General features: G+C 36.6%; 1 protein-coding gene across 5 annotated transcripts in view; it reads right to left on the bottom strand.

Moving 5' to 3' along the window:
* kcnab2a (potassium voltage-gated channel subfamily A regulatory beta subunit 2a) overlaps window positions 1-22295 on the bottom strand; it is a 137817-nt gene that overhangs the window by 106188 nt on the left and 9334 nt on the right. Inside the window, exon 1 of one of the 5 annotated variants that reach the window (XM_042733702.1) lies at window positions 21407-22101. The exons of 2 other annotated variants lie outside the window; for them this stretch is intronic. The gene's annotated coding sequence lies outside the window, so the exon portion shown is untranslated. Of the gene's footprint in view, window positions 1-21307; window positions 21329-21406; window positions 22102-22295 lie in introns of those variants that run through there. 2 more of the 5 variants (XM_042733701.1, XM_042733703.1) reach the window with 2 other exon arrangements.

The following is a 22295-nucleotide window of genomic DNA, read 5'->3' on the forward strand; positions in this document are numbered from 1 at the left end:
TTCCGTTTCTGAGAAACCTGGAAATGCAAAAAAGCTCCAAAGGTCTAAATACAGTGCCTTGCAAAAGTTGTTGCAGCCTTATGTTAAACTACTTTAAATTATTTATTTTTTTTACCACATAAATTTCTACTCCATACACCATAATGACAAAGCAAAAACAGAACTGTCACAACTTTGTAAATTTATTAAAAATAAAAAACTTAAATAAATTACATTGGTAAATTTATTAAAATCTTAACTCCTTACTTAGCTGAAGAACCTTAACAGCCTCAAGTCTTTTTGGGTATGATGCGACAAGCTTTGCACATTAGCATTTAGCAATTATCTGTCGTTCTTCTCCTCGCCCCTCACCTCTCAAGCTCTGTTAGGTTGGTTGGTGGCAGATGCACATTTTCAGGTTTCTACAGAAATATTTTATTTGGTTCAAGGCCAGGCTCTAGCTGGGCCACTCAAGGACATTCACAGAGTTGTCTATAAGCCACTCTTGCTGTGTTTAAGTTCATTGTCCTGTTGGAAGGTAAACCTTCTGCCCAGTCTGATGTTCTGTGTGCTCTGGACTAGGTTTTCATTAAGGCTATCTCTATATTTTGGTGCATTGAGCTTTTTCTTCTACTCTGACGAGTCCCTCAATCCCTGTCGCTGAAAAACAGCCCCACAGCATTAGGCTGCTACAAGCACTCTTTACTTTTGGGATGGTACTCTGCAGGTGATGAGCAGTGCCTGGCTTCCTTCAAACATTATGCTTGGAATTGAGGTTCATCAAACCAGAAAATCTTGTTTCTCACAGTCTAAAGGTCCTTTAGGTGGTTTTTGCAAATTCCAAGTGGGTTTTCGTGTGTCTTCACTGAGCAGAATATTAAGTCTGGCCACACCGACATAAAGCCCAGATCGTTGGGGTGTTGCAGTGGTGTTTGTCTTTCTGTAGGTTTCTCCCATCTGCATATATGATCATGGAGCTCAACTAGAGTGACCATCAGCCTCTTGGTCACCAGTCTAACCAAAGCCCTTCTCCATCAATTGCTCAGTTTGGTCAGCTCTAGGAAGAGTTCTAGTTGTTTAAAACCTTTTCCATTGTGGATAATGAAGGCTACATGATTCTGTGAACCTTCAATGAATAAGAATTTTTTCTGAACTCTTCCCCAGATGTGTGGCTTGATGCAAACTTATTTCTGAGCTCTACAGACAGTTCTTTTGACCTCAGGGCTTGGTTTTTGCTCTGATATGCATTTTCAGCTGTTAGACCTCTTACTAAGATGTGTGTGCCTTTCCAAATCATACCCATTCAATTGAATTTGTCACAGGTTAACGTCACTTAAAGTGTAGTAACATCAACAAGCAATCTGAATGCTCCTGAGCTAAATTTCAACTCTCCTAGATAAGGGTTTGAATACTTATGCAATGGAATCATTTAAGTTGTTTATTTTTAACAAATTTGCAAAGATGTTACAAACCTGTTTTTTTGCTTTACCATTATGGTGTATAGAGTGTAGAATGATGTGGGAAAAAAGTAATTTAAAGCAATTTAACATAAGGCAGCAACTTAACATTAGGTTTATGATTAGTTTCGCAAGGCCCTGTATATGGTTTTAATATCAGTCTAACAAAAAAGATATTGGTTAAAAATGCTAATATATGTCAATACTATCATAATAACACATAAATCCCAACCGGTGCGAGGGAAGTCACCTGCACCCATGGGGAAAGGCCAGTATAAATGTGTGTGTGAGAGAGAAGCCATCACTCCTTATGTGCAACTGTGCATCACATACACCTGAAAACTCCTCCAGCTATGTCAAAACAACACAGGATGTCCAAACATTTAGGTCATCAAATCACCAGGAGCATTTACACTGACGCAGGTAAACTGCCGGAACTCTCTCAGAGCACCCACTGACATATCAGCAGTCGTCCATACATCCTCTACACATGAATGCACTTATAATCAGACACATGGAGCGAAGCCAGACGCACGTAGTGATGTTGTGTAACCTTCCGGAACTCACAGAGAGGTGGTCGGGAAAGTCAGGGGTGTTTTACAATTACAGGTCAGTTTCTCTCAAATGCAGTGCCGAGTAATTCACAATTGTCCGGTCTTGTTTTGTTTCTGTTGGTAGCTATTGTGTGAGCAGGAACTGATTGAATCTTCCCCCCAGGATGCTGAAATACCCCTCTGACGAATGCCGCTGCTAACTGAGGGGGAAAATGCTGCGAGAATGGTCCAGAATTACTAATGAAACGTGGTGCAAATGCAGCACGCTGTGCTGAGTGCTGCAAGCAAACTGAAAAACCCGCCCCCAGAAAAAGGCTGCCTGCAGCAGCTGCCCTGCACACACACACACACACACTGAGGAAAAAGAGGGAGGAGAGGGAAGCAAAGAAAACTGCAGCTGAAGATAGGGCTATCACGATAACCTCAATACGAGCAAACCGCAGAGGAATGCAAGAATCGCAGCAACCGTGATTTTTGCGTGTTCTCTTTTTTCATAGGGTTATGCCCTTCTCATTTTACACTTAGTGCATGTGTACTGAATATTAAATAAGTTAGTAATGATAACATAATGTGTACCATTTTGATATGTACAGAGGCTCCGCAGATTTGCACTTAACAAGCCTAAACAGACAGCAAATGAGAGAGAGATCAACTGTGCATGTGCGATTACTTGCGAGTCATATATATTTGTGAAAATAGGTTGTCATGTCCACGGAAAGCCAAATCTGCCTTAGCATCGACGCATTGCTGGTCAGCTGAGCCTTCATTGCAATTAGACATTCATTCAGAGCTAAGACATTCATTGCAATAAGGTTCATCTGGCAGATCACCCTCTGATACATTGATCAATGTGCTACTGTATATATGACTGTAAAATGTGTTTGTTGACATCACTTGAGAACTGCCTATAAGAGCCTTCCTTTGGGACAGTAAAAGCCACTTTGAACAATAAAAAGAAGAAGACAGAAACAAACATTTATTGGCCTATCATTAAAAGCAATGCATTAGGCAATAAATATTCATAAATAATCCTGTTCAGTTTGTATTTATTTAATATGACAAGACATGTTTGGGAGAATACTGAAATTCCATAAGGGAAAAAAAATATTAGTTTACATTATTTTTGCACGCATATGTTTTGCTTTTATTTTTTATATATATATATATATATATATAGATATATATATATATATATATATATATATATATATATATATATATATATATATATATATATACATATATATATATATATATATATATATATATATATATATATATATATATATATATATATATATATAGAGAGAGAGAGAGAGAGAGAGAGAGAGAGAGAGAGAGAGAGAGAGAGAGAGAGAGAGAGAGAGAGAGGCTATGTTTAAATTACTGTAATGTTAATTTTACATTTTAAAAATAATACATGATTTATATATCTAGAGCAAAAAAACAAAATATAGTTTAATTCTACAGCATTTTACAGGCGTTGGTTTCTTATTTGTGCAAGGTTGAGAGAAATGTAAGGGAGTATTTTGATGCAGAATAAAACAGAAAAGTCTTAAAACAGAAAATTTCTGAAAAATTGAATGAAACCTGATAACAACAGATATATTATCTATATTTAAATAACCTTAAATAACATATAGTTGCTGGTACATGTCAAGCTTTTTTGCTGCCTGTCATGTGTACAGACACTTTTCATACACGCAAGTGGTTAACGTGGTAAAGAACAACAATACCTTAATGTGAATCCGTCCTTAAATTGAATTATGTTTACAAAATTGAATTTCTACTTATTGGTCAACATGTTTAATGTACTATGATCATAATGCAAGCACACTGCATGTAGGCTGGCCATGGGAAACCTGGCTAAATTACAAAAATACTGCTACTGGAAAATTGTACCACTAAACTTGTTCTAATCAGTTATTCTTTACAAACTTGAATAGTATTCACTACTAGGGGACTGAGCAATCAGTTAGTAATAGGTTAACCATTTTTAAAATCCATACATGAGAGCATGTTACATCCTTTACACTCAACCCTCACCAAAGTGACATATTGTGTTGGCCTCTCCGCCCGAAGGACCCAACAAACATAGGCTATATATAACATCCATAAACACATGAACAAAAGCACGGGCCATCTGTCTAATTACATACATATCCACACATGTGACTCAGATCTGTGCTGTTTTCAATGCATTTGCCCAAAGGACATTCGTCTCCTGACTGTTCTTTAAAAAATAAATAAATAAATAAATAAATAAATAAAAATCTTCACACTTAATCAACATCTTGCAATATGCTTCAGAAAAAAAAAAGGAATGCACAAGCATTAAATTATGGATATGGAAACAGCACAGGACAAGAGCTTCAGGATAAGCAAACAAAAAAAAATTAAAAAAGCGGTAGTATACAGTTTTAACTGTTATCAAATTTAAAGTGGCTCAGGTTTGCTGTGCATGCTGGGGTTTTGTACAGAGACAACTACGAGTGATTGTGCAAGCCTTTGAACAGGCGTCAGCTGCAGCTGTACACACGGCAGCAGTGCATATTGTGTGGGCTGAAGCAAACTAATGTAAAGCTCTGCGTGGTTTGAGTGTGCATACTAATGTCTGAGCAAAATACTATGCTGCTGATATGGGTTGAACTCTGTAATGCTAACACAAGCCATTAAAAAAAAATTCACTAGTAGTCAAAATATGTGGGTTTTCCAATGATCAATATCTACAAAGAAGGGTGTCTGACTGCCAATATAATACCGATATATACTATAATTTCATAAATATAACACATTCTCATGAATGCACATGAGATATGCACAACTGCAAAAATTAAATTTATATTTAAAATCAACATTTACGTTTTTAGAACTGTTAATCTGCCAAACAGGCACAGTTTACTAATGCTGATAATATCAAAATGACCAAATATCAGCCTGCAGATCATCACTAGCATGCACTCATTTCAAAGCTCTGAAAAAGTTGCAATGTTTTGTTCACATGGCACATAATCTGTAGCGTGAATCAGCTTTCTGTCAAACTGATCCCAGTATGATAGTTTTGTCAATAGACTGCAGCGTTTCAGTGTGGGTCACGATCATGTGAAAGTGCATCATCATAATCTTCAGGAACAAAACCATCAGCACTGACACCATTAATTTCTCGCTCACCTCTTACATCGAACATACTGGAGCAAAGGTGCACACACACACACACAAGAATATAAACAGAGACCGATTCAATTGGTGAGTTCAGTCACGCAGCAAAGCTGTGATTGGTTAGAGACCGACTGCATAGCAGAGAAAAAGCTTTACTCAGCAATAGTCATTCTGCCTTGTGCCTCTCCAATTCTCCAATCTGAATATGATTTTTCTCAGTCTTTATGTGTGTGTGCTATTTTCTTTTCCCTACCTCCTTCTCATCCTTTTGCATTCTCACTCTTTCCCCTTCCCGCCTCAGGCTCACCCTGCAGCACATACACATGTGACTGTCCAATGAGAGACCTGACTGATGGAATGTGACCTCTACCTCTTTGACAGATACTGATACAGAACAACATTTATTCAGCAGAAAAGGCCCACTGGATGGCCTCTGGCTATAGGGTCATTAAAAACCATCATGAAAATATATGACACACAAATACACTTCTGTACACTGCATAAAAAGGGGCAAAAATTTTTTAGAAAGGTGCACATGAAGCTGAATCCACCTCAAAGGATGCCACAGGCAATGAACATTTTCCCTATTATTTATGTTCATTAGAATGAATTCACTTCACATGCTTGGTGTCAAACATGTGAAGTGGACATTCAATGATGTTGTGATTCACGTGCACTACCTTTCAAAGTTATTTAATCAAAAACTATTTTTGCCCATCAGTGTTTTACAACAAAACCTCAATTTTTAAAATGTAAAGTGTTTTTCAGCCTGAAACTGTTTATAACAAGATCATATTCTTCTCATCTAAAAGAACCGAAACCCAGACCGCTTTAAGTGGACCAAGAGGTAGACCAAGTGAAAAAGGACCCAATTTTCTTTATGATGATCACACTGTCCCTGTTCCTGAAAGAGGACTCTTTTTGGATCTAGTCCAGTTCAGTGTTTGACGCCTGACCCTATGGCCTTCAAAATTTCTACTTTACTTTGAATGTGCCTCACTAGCCAAGATATTTATTTGTAAAGATTATTGTTGTTGTTATTATTATTATTATTTTGTATAACAACTTTGCTACAAATACTGTTGAATGAGCTTACCTTTGAACATGGAATATTTATCTTTTGCACAAAAATATAAGTTTTGCACACCTTTGTAAATTATATTTTGAATTATTTTCCTTGTTTATGTGATCATGTTAATTTTATAGCACAATGCATTGACGACATTGAGATAAACAAATAAAGTAAATAGAAAATATAATAAACTGCTTAAAATTTTTCAGGTACAGTAAGTATCCTTAAAAGCATTCAAGTAAGAAATGGAATAATCAAATATAAAAAATAAAACAGCATATTATTAATCGTATGAATAACATACATTCTACTGATTCTCATATTTGGCTGCTGGAATTGACCTACTGTAATGCACAGATCAGTATATTGAAACACATGCGATTTCTTTCCCAGATGTTTACATTTGATTTACTAGTGCTAGTGCTGGGTGATAATTCGATAACGATAATTATCGTAATATAATTTTCCTCGATCAAACGATCTGAAGAGTTCAATAAATGTTCGATATTATGTTTATGCACCAAAAGCGAAATGAAACAGCGTGACTCAATTGAATCGCACAACAAGGACCGTTTATCTGCTCGGATAAATGTTTGCAAGCTCACTACAGCAGATGTGTTTACTCGGTCATGCGAGCACTAAACAGTGCTGTGAGATCCAGTGCTTGAATTCAGCGATGAACACAAATTGACTCAAATTGATTTAAATTAAAAAAAAAAATAATAATAAAAAATTTGGTCAGAATAAATTTAACCATATAAAAGGTTTGCTACAATTTTTACAGATGTCAATGATTTTGATAATGAACAAAAATGTACCTCTGCATCCTAACTCAAGCTACTATCAAATGTACATTTCTAAAGCCCCTTTCACACTGCACATCGGACCCGGAAAATTGCCGGAACATTGCCGGGTCGCCTTCTGTGTGAAAGCAAACACGTCCCGGGATTGATTCCTGGATTGGTCCCGGGTCGGGGACATAGTAACATTGCCGGGTTCAGTCCCGGAACGAGCGCTGTGTGAACAAAAGCCAGATCTAATGCCGTAAAGGGTGTGTCGTAGTGATGACGTGCGTTATCGCGCGACACTTTTAACGTGTTTTGAATGAAAATCAACATTCGCGACGAAACAAATATGTGGAAACTGTAACGAAGCAGAGATCAGTTAGTTCCTCACTTTCCAAGCTGAAGCTGAGATCGTTCACCAGCTTAAGTGAAAGTTAACATGCCTGGCGTTTTCGACTCGTACATTACATGTCACATCCTGATGTCACTTGTCTTCACGGGACCTTTACGGGTTGTGTGTGACATATTCCGGGTAATCACTGGCAGTGTGAAAGGGGCAAATTCTAGCAACCCGGGAACAATTGCCGGAACACATTACCCGTATATTTTCCGGAATCGCAGTGTGAAAGGGGCTTAAGACAGATCTGTTCTACTTTGTGTGGAATGTTGAGGTGTAAGAGGTGTTATGTTTCTGCACTGTTCCATTTTTAGCAAATATAGAAAAACATGTCTAAAAAAATGTTTTTGTGATGGTTTGTATTTTTTGTGCTATGAAACATCAATGCTTGTTTAAGTGATGAACTCCATTACTTGTTTTCAATACTTGTTTGTTTTCAGACATTAACAGACGTTTTATACTTGTGCTACAACTGTTTCGCCTGTGCTACAAAACTTTCAAACTCTGTAGCACCAGTGCTATGTGCAAAAAAAGGTAACATACAGCCCTGCACATACACCACTGAAAATTTCTGTAAAATAATCTTTCATTAAGTTTGGAAAGGTTGAAGTGAATTACAAGGACATTAGCGGGTTTCATTGCACCGGATGCGCTGTAAGAGACTTGAAGTGTGCTGTCTCGCCCATCTGTATTTTCCTAACAAATGCTCTACGAAGTCATCATTTATGCGGTTTGGAATGCAGTGGACTTATATATTTAAAATATAAACCTCACTAACAGAATTCTATAAATTTTCATTTAATAATCATGCTAATATGTTTCAGGAAAACACTTAAATGAAATGACCTTCATTCCCAAGGAAAGATGTTCCAAGAAACTCTTGATTTAAACATATGAGGGCACCCGAACAGGAAGGCCAGAGAACAACTCAGCCATCTGACAGAAATCTGTTCATGAAATAGAATCAATGTGGTGTTTTATCAGAACCAGAGCTTCCATTATTGAAAGGTCACTCTAGAGGCCCACAATAAATTGGCAGCGATAATGCAGTGCTGATTAGCAAAAAAATACTGATAGCAATGCTTGGCCTCGACAGCGCAATATAGATGGTCAAGATGTTTGTCTTTTCAGAAAGAAAAAGGCCAAATGGGTGTGCTCTAGTTAAACAATAATGAGGAGAGAAAGGAGTCGTGCCTAATTAGTATATTCAGCTCTTTGGCATTATTTTCTTTTTAGGCAATTATGCAATGTAGGAACAATAATCAAGTCAACTGAAGTTAGCTATCTGCAAGTTTGGTCGTAATAAGACAAGTTACCGTTTCCTTTTTTAAATTAGATTTTAACTCTACTGTGATTTCGGCTGAAATGTGGCTCTGGGCAAATAAGGCTGGACATAATTAACGTGCTAGTTAGGATAGAAATAAACATCCAAATGTAGGTCAGTGAAAAATTTACAAGACTCCAAACCCTAATGCAACTGAACCGTTTGCTATTCATTACAGCAGATGAACCCTGTTTATCAGTCAATGCCATAGCAGAGTTGTCTTTAATATAGCCAGGGAACAGGTGGAGGGATGGTCTGTATCCTGAAAGCCTGGAGAGAAAGGTCTCTCTCACATTCACTCTCACATAGGCCTGTCTAAAATTCACCCAACAAAAGCAGTGGGAACTAAGAAAATGTATTGGCTATGAAGTGTATTTTGCATGATTTCAAACGGTTTTCCCAAACACTTCCCTGTCTTCCATTGCAAAGAAAACAGGTAGTACTGCCTCCCCCGGTAACAAGGAATGCTCTCAAAATCTGGCTAATGTTCTGTCAAGGTTCTCTCAAAATTATGAACGAGTGTTGTAATTAGATATATTTAGTGTATATAGTGATGTAAATAGAACATTCATTAGGCTTTATCTTGTCTTTTGTTCTAAATGTTCTAAAAATGTTAACACAAAAATGCTCATACATCGTTTATAGAACGTTTTGTTTCTGAAAGATTTTTGTTGGATATAAAGTTTTTCTAAATATTATTAGTTTCAGCATTTTTCGAATTTAAAATTTAAAATGGAATGTTTTCTTAATGTTTGCATATCTATAAAAATGTTTTTTAAAACATAAAAAAACAGGACATTTTGAATGTTCAGAAATAACATTTTCATAACTAAAAGGGAACATCAGGAAAATGTTATTAGAAACATTAAAACATTCAATATAATGTTTATGCACCAAAAGGAATGAAACCGCGCTATTCATTTGAACCTGTTTATTTTGAAAAATGTGGGTAACCAAACAGTTTTATTTTCCAATAACAAAGTTATTGGAATAATGACAAGGATATTTATCTTCGCCCACTTTGGCCTAAATGTCTGCCATTCTTTTTTATTTTATATTTTCTTGAGGTGTAGGTGGTGTTATATTTCTGCACTCTTCCATTTTTAGCAAATAAAGAAAAAAACTTTGTCTAAAAACAATTTTTATGATGGTTTGTATTTTTTGTGCTCTGTATGGAACATCAATGCCTGTTTAAGTGATGGACTCGATTACTTGTGTTTGTTTTCAGACATCATAACAGACGTTTTATTTAAGGATGGGTGATATATATATATATATATATATATATATATATATATATATATATATATATATATATATATATATATATATATATATATATATATAGATTAGATTCAACCTTATTTTCACTGCACATGTAAGGTACAAGGCAAACGAAATGCAGTGTATGTAAGTATGTATGTATGTATGTATCTTATATGTATATATATATGTATATATATATATATATATATAGATATGTATATATATATATATATATATATATATATATATATATATATATATATATATATATATATATATATAACCTTCTACATTGCGAGTAAATCACTCGCATATGCGACTAAATCTTCAAGGGTTCAGTGTTGATTAAGTTGATTAAGTTACTGGAAAGTTACTTTTAAATGTAAAGCATTACTATATTGCGTTACATCCTAAAAAAGTAACTAATTACGTTACATGGTTACTGTTTATTGAAAGTTATGTGTTATATTACTTTTGCGTTACTTTTTAAATCTGGACTGGGCTTGCTTGTTTGCTTTTAATATAAAAAGTTCTATTTTTGGCAAATGTAAAAGCCCTTTTGCATCAAAAGCCTCAGGCTGAAGGAAATGTAAATTCCGTCTGTACAGTAGAACGCATAACAAGAAAGTTCAACACTCTTCAGCAATAAAAAAGAAGAAGAAAGGTTAGTTTATTTTGTGTAATTTTTGCTTATTAGTATGGTTGAATTGGATCATCGAAGGTCAGCAGCAAACTGGTTAATAAAATAGGATTATATACATAAAGGATATTTGTATTATTTAACATTTAATTATTGCAGCTTTGAGTCATATTCTGAGTTGCTTTTACATGTTTTTATTAATTTTGAGGAAAACAAACAAACTCTGGACACGTTTTGTCTGCTTTTCGTTCCTGATTTGTATTTTTTTTTTTTTTTTTTTTTTTTTTTGTGAGTGAGTGAGTGAGATGAATTAATGCATGTTCACATTTATTCTAGAACTAAAGTAACATCTTAAGCCCAATTTCTCTCAACATGGGGACAGGAGAGCTTTCAGTCAATACATGGGAAAAAAGTAACTGGTGTTACTTATTTGAAAAAGTAACTCTTTTCTTTTCTATTTTCTTGTCAATTAAAAAGTAATGCGTTACTTTATTAGTTACTTGAAAAAAGTAATCTGATAACGTAACTTGCGTTACTTGTAATGCGTTACTCCCAACACTGTTAGGGATGCACCGAAATGAAAATTTTGGGCTGAAGCGGAACAAAATGAAACACTGGGCCAAAGGCCGAATACTGAACACGGTTTTTCGATTTTTTTCCCCCCATGTAGGCCTATTTTGCCTTTTTTTTCACCATTGCATAAATTAAATAGCCAAAATGTGCTTTATACTTTTTTGTCCTGATTTTCAAAAAAAAAAAAAAAAAAAAAAAAAAAAAAAAAAAAATAACAATTTACTTAACACTGGCCAGCTGGGAGACATAGTCTCTCCAACGTGTCCTGGGTCTGCCAGAGGCCTCTTCCCAGTGGAACATGCCTGGAACACCTCACCAGGGAGGCATCCGAAACAGGTGCCCAAGCCACCACCACCTGGAGGGGGCAATCCACCTTTTTCGACTGAGAACCATGGCTTCGGATTTGGAGGTGATGATTCTCATCCCCGCCACTTCGCACTCGGCTGTAAACCTCTCCAGTGCACGCTGTAAGTCTTGATTTGATGAAGCCAACAGAACCACATTATCTGCAAAAAGCAGAGATATCTTGCAGCCACCAAAAAAAACACCCTCCGCTCCCTGTCTGCTACTAGAAATTCTGTCCATGAAAATAATGAACAGAATCCGTGACAAAGGGCAGCCCTGGCAGAGTCCAACATGCACCGGAAACATGTCTGACTTTCTCCCGGCAATGCGAACCAAGCTCCTGCTCCGGTCATACAGTGAACGAACAGCCCGTAGCAACAAGCCCTGAACCCCAAAATCCCGAAGTACCTCCCACAGGATGCCACGAGGGACACGGTCGAATGCCTTTTCCAGTGAGGGTATAGAGCTGGTCCAGTGTTCCACGGCCAGGGCGAAAAGCACATTGCTCCTCCTGAATCCGAGGTTCAACCGGTCGGATTCTCCTCTCCAGTACCCTAGCATTGACTTTCTCAGGGAGGCTGAGGAGTGTGATCCCCCTATAGTTGGAACACGCCCTCCGGTCTCCTTTCTTAAAAAGAGGGACCACAGCCCAGGTCTGCCAATCAAGAGACCCCATTCCCAAACTCCATGCAATACCATGTGTCAGCCACGACAGCCCCACAACATCCAGAGACTTGAGAAACCACGATCTCATCCACACTTGGAGCCTTGCCACAGTTGCGTTTTTTGACTACCTCAGCAACTTCAGCCAGTGTGGTGGACGAGCCCCCCAATTGCCAAAGTGTCCGTAGAGGGTTGAAAACATGTGATTACAGTACTGAGCTGCTGCAATGGAGCGGCTCTAATGCTATTAAATTAAAGATGATGTGCCATAGAGCAAAAAAATAACAGTGAAAGTAACTAAAACTTGTAAAATACATTTTGCCATATTGCCCAGCCCTAGTCCTGCCTCAACTTAATGTTTCTGTAGAAAACAGTTCAAGACAGAAAAGGAAAACCATATTATCAGAAATAATATGGAACAAAAAAAGTACTTGTATCAACACAACAAACTTTTTGGCTCAATTCCTCAGGAAACATGCAACAGTGACTGCTTTTTAAGTAGGCAGTCTAAATCTCTTTGATTTTTTAATATTGCTCATGTCAAGAAAAAAAGTGCAATTCATAAAAAAAAAACATTACTGCCACCTGGCCAAGTTTCACTCATATTTACCACTTGGCGAGTGTCCATTTTGGACCTTGTACAGTCCATATACTTACAAAAGATTTGCCAACATGACTGGGTGGTCTAAATGACAAGACACACACAAACACACATTAACACACACCTGCAATGCAGACAGGTGTGATAAATACCGGAGGTTACACAGATCTGCAAGTGCACACCTTCTCCCCAGTGGGACTCCCAAACATGACTAATGTGCCAAGACAAAAGCTCTGCGTCTGCACCACAGGATGATTAGAGAGAACTGTTAAGGAGTTTTCTCAGAGGAGACCCTTAAAGCTACATGCAGAGCTTCCTCCATGACTGCTTAAAAACAGTCCGGCAAGTATTCAGGCAAAAAAAAAAACTGCTTGAAAGTAAGGGATATCCCATGTTATCTGACTAGGTAGCACATCTTAGGCTCTCATCCTCTAGCATTCTCACCCACATACCTCTTTGGACAGTGTCTTAGGATCACATAACCCACACAGACATCTAGAAAAAGACCTTGAGTATCTCCATTCTGTCTTTTTCCAATGATTCTCATTTGCAGCTCATTTTAAGCAGTACAGAGAAAGACACTGAAACATTAGATACTATAAGACTTTAAGGCATTGTGTGGTGTTGCCTTCACTTTATAAATACAATATATAGACCCAGATTCTGCGCCTATAAACTATTCATTTTATCATTGCAGAAACAACATTCATAATTCAAACAATATTTTATATTATTGATTATCATGATTTTGACATGTAAACATCAACAATTGTTAGAGATCAGAGTAAAGAATTTAATTATTCTAGCTCTTTTTAGGACAAAATATTGATTAAGCATTAGAAGATCCAGTTCATAAGAGTTGCTTGTTCATGAATCAGACTGTACCATGTGCTTGAAATTGACTAAAAAAAAGAACTGGTTCACAAAGTAATTTGTTCGAAGTTAGAAGTAGGGGTCGACCGATTATCGGCGCCGATATTAAGCATTTTTATTGTTATCGGCATCGGCCATTTTCAAAACCGATTTGCCGATAAAACCATTTTATTTTGAAATGCGCGATCTGGCACTGATCCAGCCACCTCAGTCAGAGCGCACCGCTCTGTGGCCTAGACTAAGCCCCGCCCATCGTCCGTCTGATTTGTTGGGAGTCACGAGCCTGGCCAATCAATACGGCTGGCGCGGCTGGAAAATGTTCCGCTCTCACACCGAAAGCACAGGAGCTGCTTTAGTGATCATCATCACACGTCAATAAGTTATCTCTCGAAGGTAAGAATGCAGTAAACGTTCCTGAAGTTGCAATAAATCTCTACACTGAAGTTGCAAAACACCTAAATATAATCGATTTATGATGACAAGCCCCGTTCAGTTATTATACTGTGAATTCCCGGTCAATGTCCGTCATTGCAGTGATATGCTTTTAACGGATCATCACATCAGTGCTGAGATAGTGAAACTAAAACCTACTTCTCTCACCATTCGGCCAACTTAACGTTGTATTGTGAATAGATTATCAACACGAATGAATTCACGCACGTCTGCTGGGTTTTTTTTTTGTGTTGTTCACATAGCTTCACTGAACAGCGTCCGTTCCGTTAGGGCTCTTAGTCAAAAAAAGAAAGAAATAGAGAAATATTGCTTTATTCTAACATGATTGCAAAATAATTTATCATACAGATTCAGAATTACCATTAAGCAATTTTGAAGAGCTGAAAGGGCATCAAGCGCGAGCTCTGACGCCCTGACGCGACGCGAGCTCCCTATTCCTGATTTAGTTATCTCCGCGGCCGCGCTCTCTCATTTGACTAGGGGTGCGATTTGCCGGGGGGGATTTCCCCCTTCTGGTCTATGCCTCTGCTGAATAACTTTTATCCCCGGTGGGGATAAAAACATCATGCAAACCTGCTCTGACGTCCAGATCTGAATCAAATGATTCGCGATACGCGATCCGATTGAAGCGCATCGAAACAGTGAATCATTTTGCGACGCAATGGTTTAACTGATTCGGAGTTTCAAAAAGCTCCGTTGTGTTTTTTGCTCGCTTTCTCTATGTAATTTGTTGTTTGAATAACCGTGGACATTAAATCATTACAATTAAGGCTTACAATGTTTTTATTAAACTGAGATCACACTACATACAATTTCCGTCGTATTAAAAACATTTCATAAAATTTTTCAAAAGCATCCCCCCCTCTGTTAATTTCACAAATCGCACCCTGCTAATAACCCTATGCTAATAACCTAAATTGTCAATAATCTCACATTGCACGTTTCTGAATGACGCTGTCCTGTATACTTCCTAGTTTGTATCGCCGTGATAAACAGTCTAAAAATAAAAAAACACTATTACAATATGGGTTGTGTGTGATTTTAATGCAATTCTGGGTTGCAAATAAAGTGCTAAATATACACACACACACACACACACACACACACACACACACACACACACACACACACACACACATATATATATATATAGATAGATTACATTTATTTTCCATTATTTGTTCATTTGTTGCTGTTTAAATTTGCTTTAAGTTTTACTTAGTTTACAGAATGCTGCTGATGGATGCTCCCAGCACTTTTTATGTCTGTTGTTATTATTAATATTAATGTTGTTATTATGAACAGTTCTCAGAATTAAAGATGTTAAAATAATTTAAAGAGAGTCTTTGTCAGAGGCCTTTTTATTTTTAATTTTGACATTAATTTTCATTTTTACACTAGACACATATCGGTTCAAAATATCGGTTATCGGTCTCCTTGATCTGTAATAATCGGTATCGGCATCGGCCCTGAAAAATGCATATCGGTCGATCCCTAGTTAGAAGTGGTGAACACCTCACTTCTTTCTGGGACTTTTCCAAACTCTGCAGTTGTTAAGCCCTTTCTGAAAAAGAGCAATCTTGATAACACCATATTGAGCAACTATAGACCAATATCAAATCTTCCTTTTATAGACAAGATTATTGAAAAGGTAGTTTTTAAATCAGCTGAACAACTACTTAGGATTTCTTTTAAAGTACTTTTACTCGTTTATAAATCACTCAATGACCTTGGACCTAAATACATTGCAGATATGCTCACTGAATAAAAACCTAACAGAGCACTCAGATCATTAGAATCGAGTCAGTTAGAAATACCAAGGCTTCACACAAAATAAGGTGAGTACGCTTTCAGCTATTATGCTGCCTGCAGTTGGAATCAGCTTCCAGAAGAGATCAGTTGAGCTAAAACATTAGCCACATGTAAATCTAGACTCAAAACTCATCTGTTTAGCTGTGCATTTATTGAATGAGCACCGTGCTACGTCTGAACCAATTGCACTGTATTGTATGTATAATAATTTTCTACTTTTAAATTTATTTTAATAATTTTTAAATTCCTTGTTTTATTGTTGTGATTATTTTTTGGGTCAGTGACAAAAAAGGGTTGGCAAGATGGGAAATTCAGTTTGAAAGTCAGCTTTGATTGCTCCTAATAAACTGTTTAACTGCACTCACAAGTGAATATTAAATTATGTTAATCAAATATATTCTAAATAAACTACAAACATAAAATTATATAGATTTATTTTGTCCTCACATTCTTTCTTGTAACTCATCCCTCTCAGTGACACAGCTGACTGAATGGCTCACTATGCAGCTCATTATGCAGGCCTTTGTCTTCTCAGGTGTGAATTCATGATAGTTGACGCCTACTCGCATATGACTTTTACCAACAAAAAGTGTCTTAGAAAATTTAAATCAATATATTGTTTTCTGTAAGTGAGTAAACAAGATGATTTTCACATCATTTAGAAAGAAAAATTCTAGTATACAAGATGATTTTGTCAAAAGTCCCGGGAATGTTCTGTATGTGTTTTATTGCCTTATTCAAGTGATTTAACATTTTTAGTTTTTCACTAACCACGCATAACATTTTTTTTTCTCAAAAACACAATCATGTACATTAGAGCTGAAACAACTAATCGATTTAATCGATTAAAATCGATTATTAAAATAGTTGTCAACTAATTTAGTAATCGATTCGTTGCTAAATAATTTTTATTTGCCGTAAGCGGCTCATTTCGTGCATATTTTAAATCTGCGGTGACCAAAGTGTGGCAGTAATGAGCCACCGGAGGTTTTACTCAGCCAGTACAGCAGGAGAAGCAGCGAATAGCCAATATCTAGCCTCGTTTTATGTCACGTGCTTCCCACACAGCGTCTCTCTGTCTGCTGCATTCAGCGTGATGGGTGAGGCAGGCGGCAGTGGAGTAAGCTCGAGAAAGAAAAAAAGAAAAAAGCGGAAGATAAAACTAATCGGACAAAGTCATCCAAAGTGTGGGAGCACTTTACTTTGAGCCTTCAAAAAAGAAGAGTAACCTGTAAACTGCGGCTGTTTTCTGCGGCAGGAAACATATCCTCTAAAAAGAGAGCAAGCCTAAGCCCTGAACATTTGGACATGTTGACCTTTTTGCACTGCAATGCAAAGTTTTTCTCTAATAATGAGTGAATAGTGTTCTGCATCATTTCCCACAGGTAGTCGAATTCCTGTCAGTTCAGGCATAAGCTGTTTTGTTTAACATTTTATCGCTTTATTACATTTTTGAATTTTGCACTGTTAAAAGGACCACTACATATTTAAATCCGATGAAAATCACAGTGTGCAATGAGTTTTATTTGTGCACATTCTGCAGTACAATGTTGTTTGCAATGTGTTTAGTCGTAAAAGCTGATAACATTGCTTTTTTTAACAATTAACATTTAAAGCTTTGTCGTTTACCAGTTCATAATTCAGTCTTGCAGCCTAATTATGACTGACTGAGAGAGGTTAATGTTTAAATGTATTTGAAATGCACTTTTTTCTAAGTATTCACAGCTCTTTTTCACACAGCAGTTTTTTTTTGTGTGTGTCCAATTTTTTTTCTGGACAACCTTCTGATGGATTTTACTTTAAATTTTACTTTAAAATGTGAGTTCCATTCAGGTTTCATGCCATTTCTTGCACTTTATTCGAAGGATTGTTTACAATTTCACAGCATAAGCTATAAAGCTGTTTCCCAGGTATAAGCTGTGTGTTTACAGGAAAAAAAAAAAATAATAAAATGCAATTTACTGCAATTTTATTCTGTTTTATTCTTATTCTTCGTGAAAATATGTTCTGAAAGATTCCTTAATAAGCTTTGTTCAGGATGTTAAACTACTTTAGGAGCCGTAAGGACTGCCATGGTGAAAACATTACTTGAAACCTCCTTGTGAAATTTGCTAGAGTATGTATGGGTGAGTGTTTTGATTGCAGAAGAGTTTGACAAAGGATAACCAACACATAATAAAACACAACTCCAGGTATGTTTTTGATGAGGATATGACAATGCAAAATGGTTAAAATCTCTAAAAAGTCTATGTTGAATGATAAAGACCCTTTGTTAATAATTTACTTGGGGAAAAAATGGGCAAAACTAAAATATAAGTACATAAACCGATTCATCGATTAATCGTAAAAAGAATCGACCGATTAATCGATTAGCAAAATAATCGTTAGTTGCAGCCCTAATGTACATACATGCTGCTCACATATTATTATAGCCCAGTTTGTGCTGATTACAGTGAGATTAGACTTTAGCCATTTAGATATTTATAAGAAACTGAAAAAAGCACAAATGTCAGGGCATGACAAAACTTCTCCAGGCCCCAAAAATACCCTTAGACTCCAGAGGGTTAATTGGCAGTCTATGAGACAGTCTCAAGCCTCCCTGTTTTCATCTAAAATATCTTAAATTGTGTTTTGTTGATGAAGGAAGCTTTAATGGGTTTTTTATTAAATGTGTGTAATTGGATATTTTAAAAAATTTCATTTTGGGATGGAGTATACCTTTAACCCATCCAAGTGCACACACACAGTAGTGAACACACACACACACACACCTGGAGCAGTGGGCAGCCAATGCTGTGGAGCCCGGGGAGCAGTTGGGGGTTCATCCAGGAAATTTTAATATAACACTGATTGTATTCGTCTTAAAGAGTAAAGTCATATACACCTTGGAAGGCTTGAAGGGGAGTAAATCATGTGGTAATTTTCATTCTTGGGTGAACTATCCCTTTAAAATGCTGGAACAGTGAATGGAACAGAAATATGCATTAAAGCTAGACATTTCAAAAACACTAATGTTGTGCAACATAATTATTTTATCCTAGACTTAAAGAGCTTTAATAATAAAGTTGTAGCTAAAGAACCACTTTCACAAAAAAATATAACATTTATCACTTGAAAAAGTGATAGTTTTAAATGGTAGGTTAGTTTATATTACAACTTTAAATATGTACTCTCTATAAACTGGTGATATTTGACTAAACTGGCCTCTAACAGAAAGGCTTGTAATGGGAGTCAAATGGTGTAACCGGTCACACCTCTTGACATTTCAATTTAAAATCAAATTTGACAGGCATTATCATGGACACCCATGTAAGTACATGGCCTTGGTGGGAATATTTCGAATATAATTTTTAAGTTAAGATTTTTATAATAATGATGAATTAATCACTGTATTCCTGAGGTAATACCATTTGACATGTTTACCTAAGAATACTTGACCATACCCTAAAAAATAAAATTATCCCATATTTTACAGAGAGTTACTAACCTTTGCATTAAGCAGTTAGTATGACCAGATGTCCTTCTCTGTGATATAATTTCTGTCACATGATCTTCTTGCAAAATATTAACAAAATGGCTCCTTGAATGGTGGTTACACCACCTTGACGCTTCAGGAATTTGACTTGACACACATGATTCCCCAATTAATTATAATAATCAGGACAATGTTGCTCCATTTACTTTTATTTACTATTAAATAGTACTAATGTAAGATTATGCCAAACTAGCTGAATTGGCGGAATTTCACCTTTTTTTAAACAAGATCAATTATTTCGGTTACACCACACTGACATTCTGCAATCATCCCCCAAATATTCTCTCAAAATGAATTAAAACCAGAAATTTTAGACTTGGTCCACAAAAAAGAGAATGTGCGCAAAAAAATGTGCACATTTATTTTGAAATTTTAACCCTTTAAATTTAATTAAACCATAAGGACAAAAAATAAAATAAAATAAAATAACGTCCCTTTTATGATTATTTTACTTCCTTTAATGTGAAGCACTTTGAATTACCATTGTGTATAAAATGTGCTATAAAAATAAACTTGCCTTGCCTTGTTCGAGAATCAGACTATTAGTCATGCTGTAAAGAATTAAAGAAACCATAAAATAAAAAATAAAAAAAAAGATTTTGGATTTTTTTTTTTCTCTCTACCTTATGTGATTCTTTTTTAAAAAGACAAACAGTTCCGAGTAAGAATTGATTCTAAGTTCCCATCCCTACAATTGACTAATCAGGTTAGATGCCATATTGATTTTAACACAGGTGAAAATGAGGCTATGAGGGATAGCCTTTATAATGGCATGCACTGTCTAAAGGTACTACATTTTGTAATATTCACAACTTTAAAAACTATTTTATGGAGTTTTTGTCTGCTCAAAGTTTTTTACAGAAAGACTTTTCATCATGTAAACAAACAGTATGTTGTTAAACCTCAACACAAGCAATTGAACACTGTACTTCTATCACTCCTTGTTTTCGTTCCTGTCCAAAATTCAGTATGGCGCTACAAATGACTAAAGTCTATTGTTTATTCATAATAGTAATGTTTACATTGAGCTTTATTTTATACCATTTTGTTTACCAAAACCACAAGATTCGAATTCATGGAGGAATTTCTTGCAAATTGAATTATTTGTTTACTTTGTAGCTACATTACAAAGACAATATTATGCCTTACAAAATGATGATATCTATGATTCCTACATTTCAAATACTGATGCAGTTTAATACCGCAAAGTAAAAAAAAGAAGAAAAAAAAAAAAAAAAAAAACACATTCCCAGGTCTTCTAAACATGCTTGAGATTACACAATACAAAAGTGATGGACATCCTTTACAAAAGAACAAGCAGCCTTCGAAGCTGCCACCTTTTTTGTGTCGTAGCAGCCATTAAAAACTTACTGCACCAAATCCCTGCGACTTGCACCTTCCTCATGTACACCAGCCTCGGCCCAGTGCCCATAGGCAGAGCGACACCATCCACACAACCTAGCAGGAAAATCCACTTCCTCTCCAGCAGACAGTACTTATAATAACAACATGACAGCTCAGAGAAACCATAACACAGCCTCATCTTCACAGCATCTACTATAAGTAAGCCATAACCGAGCATGTATCATCAATGTCGGACTGCGTAGCGTAAAGCCGGCATTTGTGGGCAACAGATGGGCACTGCAGCAGGTGAGAGCATGATGCTCATATTCAGCCATCAAATTACTATTCAATGCATTTCACAGACATCCACTCCTTTCAATTGTTTAATGATTAATTATTATGATGCCTAATGCTAATTTAATCAGACACCGCATGCATTAATCAGATTTTAACTCAGATTTTAATGCAGATATACCTCTCAATGCAGCAAACAGATGCCGAGACGGGAAAGACAAGGAGACGGAAAGACAGGATTACCTTTCGCTGCACGGTACATACACACATATACACTTACGCTTGGGTGGGAAACAGGATGAGATGGAGAGGAAAGCAAAGAGAAAGCTCGCCTTGTTGCCTGACTACCCACCTCTGCCGATGCCTGCTGCAGTGTTTCCTGCTCGGCGAGGCTGGAGAAGAGTTGGGTGGGTGCAGCCAGATTGCCTTTGCCGAGCGTCAGAAACGACAGCGAGAGAGAGAAAGAGGGAGGGAGGGGAAGATGAGATGGGAATGGTGAGTGGGTTTATCCTCCACGCTACCCTGTCAATGTGTGTGCCTGTATGGCTGAGTGCATGAGTGTGCGCGTGAGAGGGGACGGATGGGAAAGAGAGAGAGAGAGAGACAGAAGCTGTGTGTAAGTACGTGCGAGTCTCCCGAGACAATGCCAGTGAATAGAGACTGAAGAACACAGTGCGTTAAATGCAGGGTCCCTCCCCCTTACATCATACTAACACAGCCCTCTGCACAGTCAGCGCAACATCTAACCATATGGAGGAACAACGGGTGCAAAAAGGAACAGAGAGAGAGAGAGGGAGACACAAGAAAAGGAGACACACAAACAAATTTAAGCTAGCATGTTCGAAATGTTTTCAGAAAAACCCACCGCAAAGATGTGATTTCACAGGTGAAGGGTTCTGGAAAGTCTCTACATGTATTTCTTCTGCATTATGTTGGGTGATGCATCTGCTGAGTCAAAGGACACACTTGCAGGTGTGTGGTGAAATACACCGGGCCTCTCTTACAGGACAACATCAAACAGCATTTGCAATGCATTCAATTATATATATATATATATATATATATATATATATATATAATATATATAATATATATATATATATATATATATATATATATATATATATATATATATATATATATATATATATATACACACACACATATAA

The sequence above is a fragment of the Cyprinus carpio genome, chromosome B11 (assembly GCF_018340385.1).
Source record: "Cyprinus carpio isolate SPL01 chromosome B11, ASM1834038v1, whole genome shotgun sequence".
NCBI lineage: Eukaryota > Metazoa > Chordata > Actinopteri > Cypriniformes > Cyprinidae > Cyprinus > Cyprinus carpio.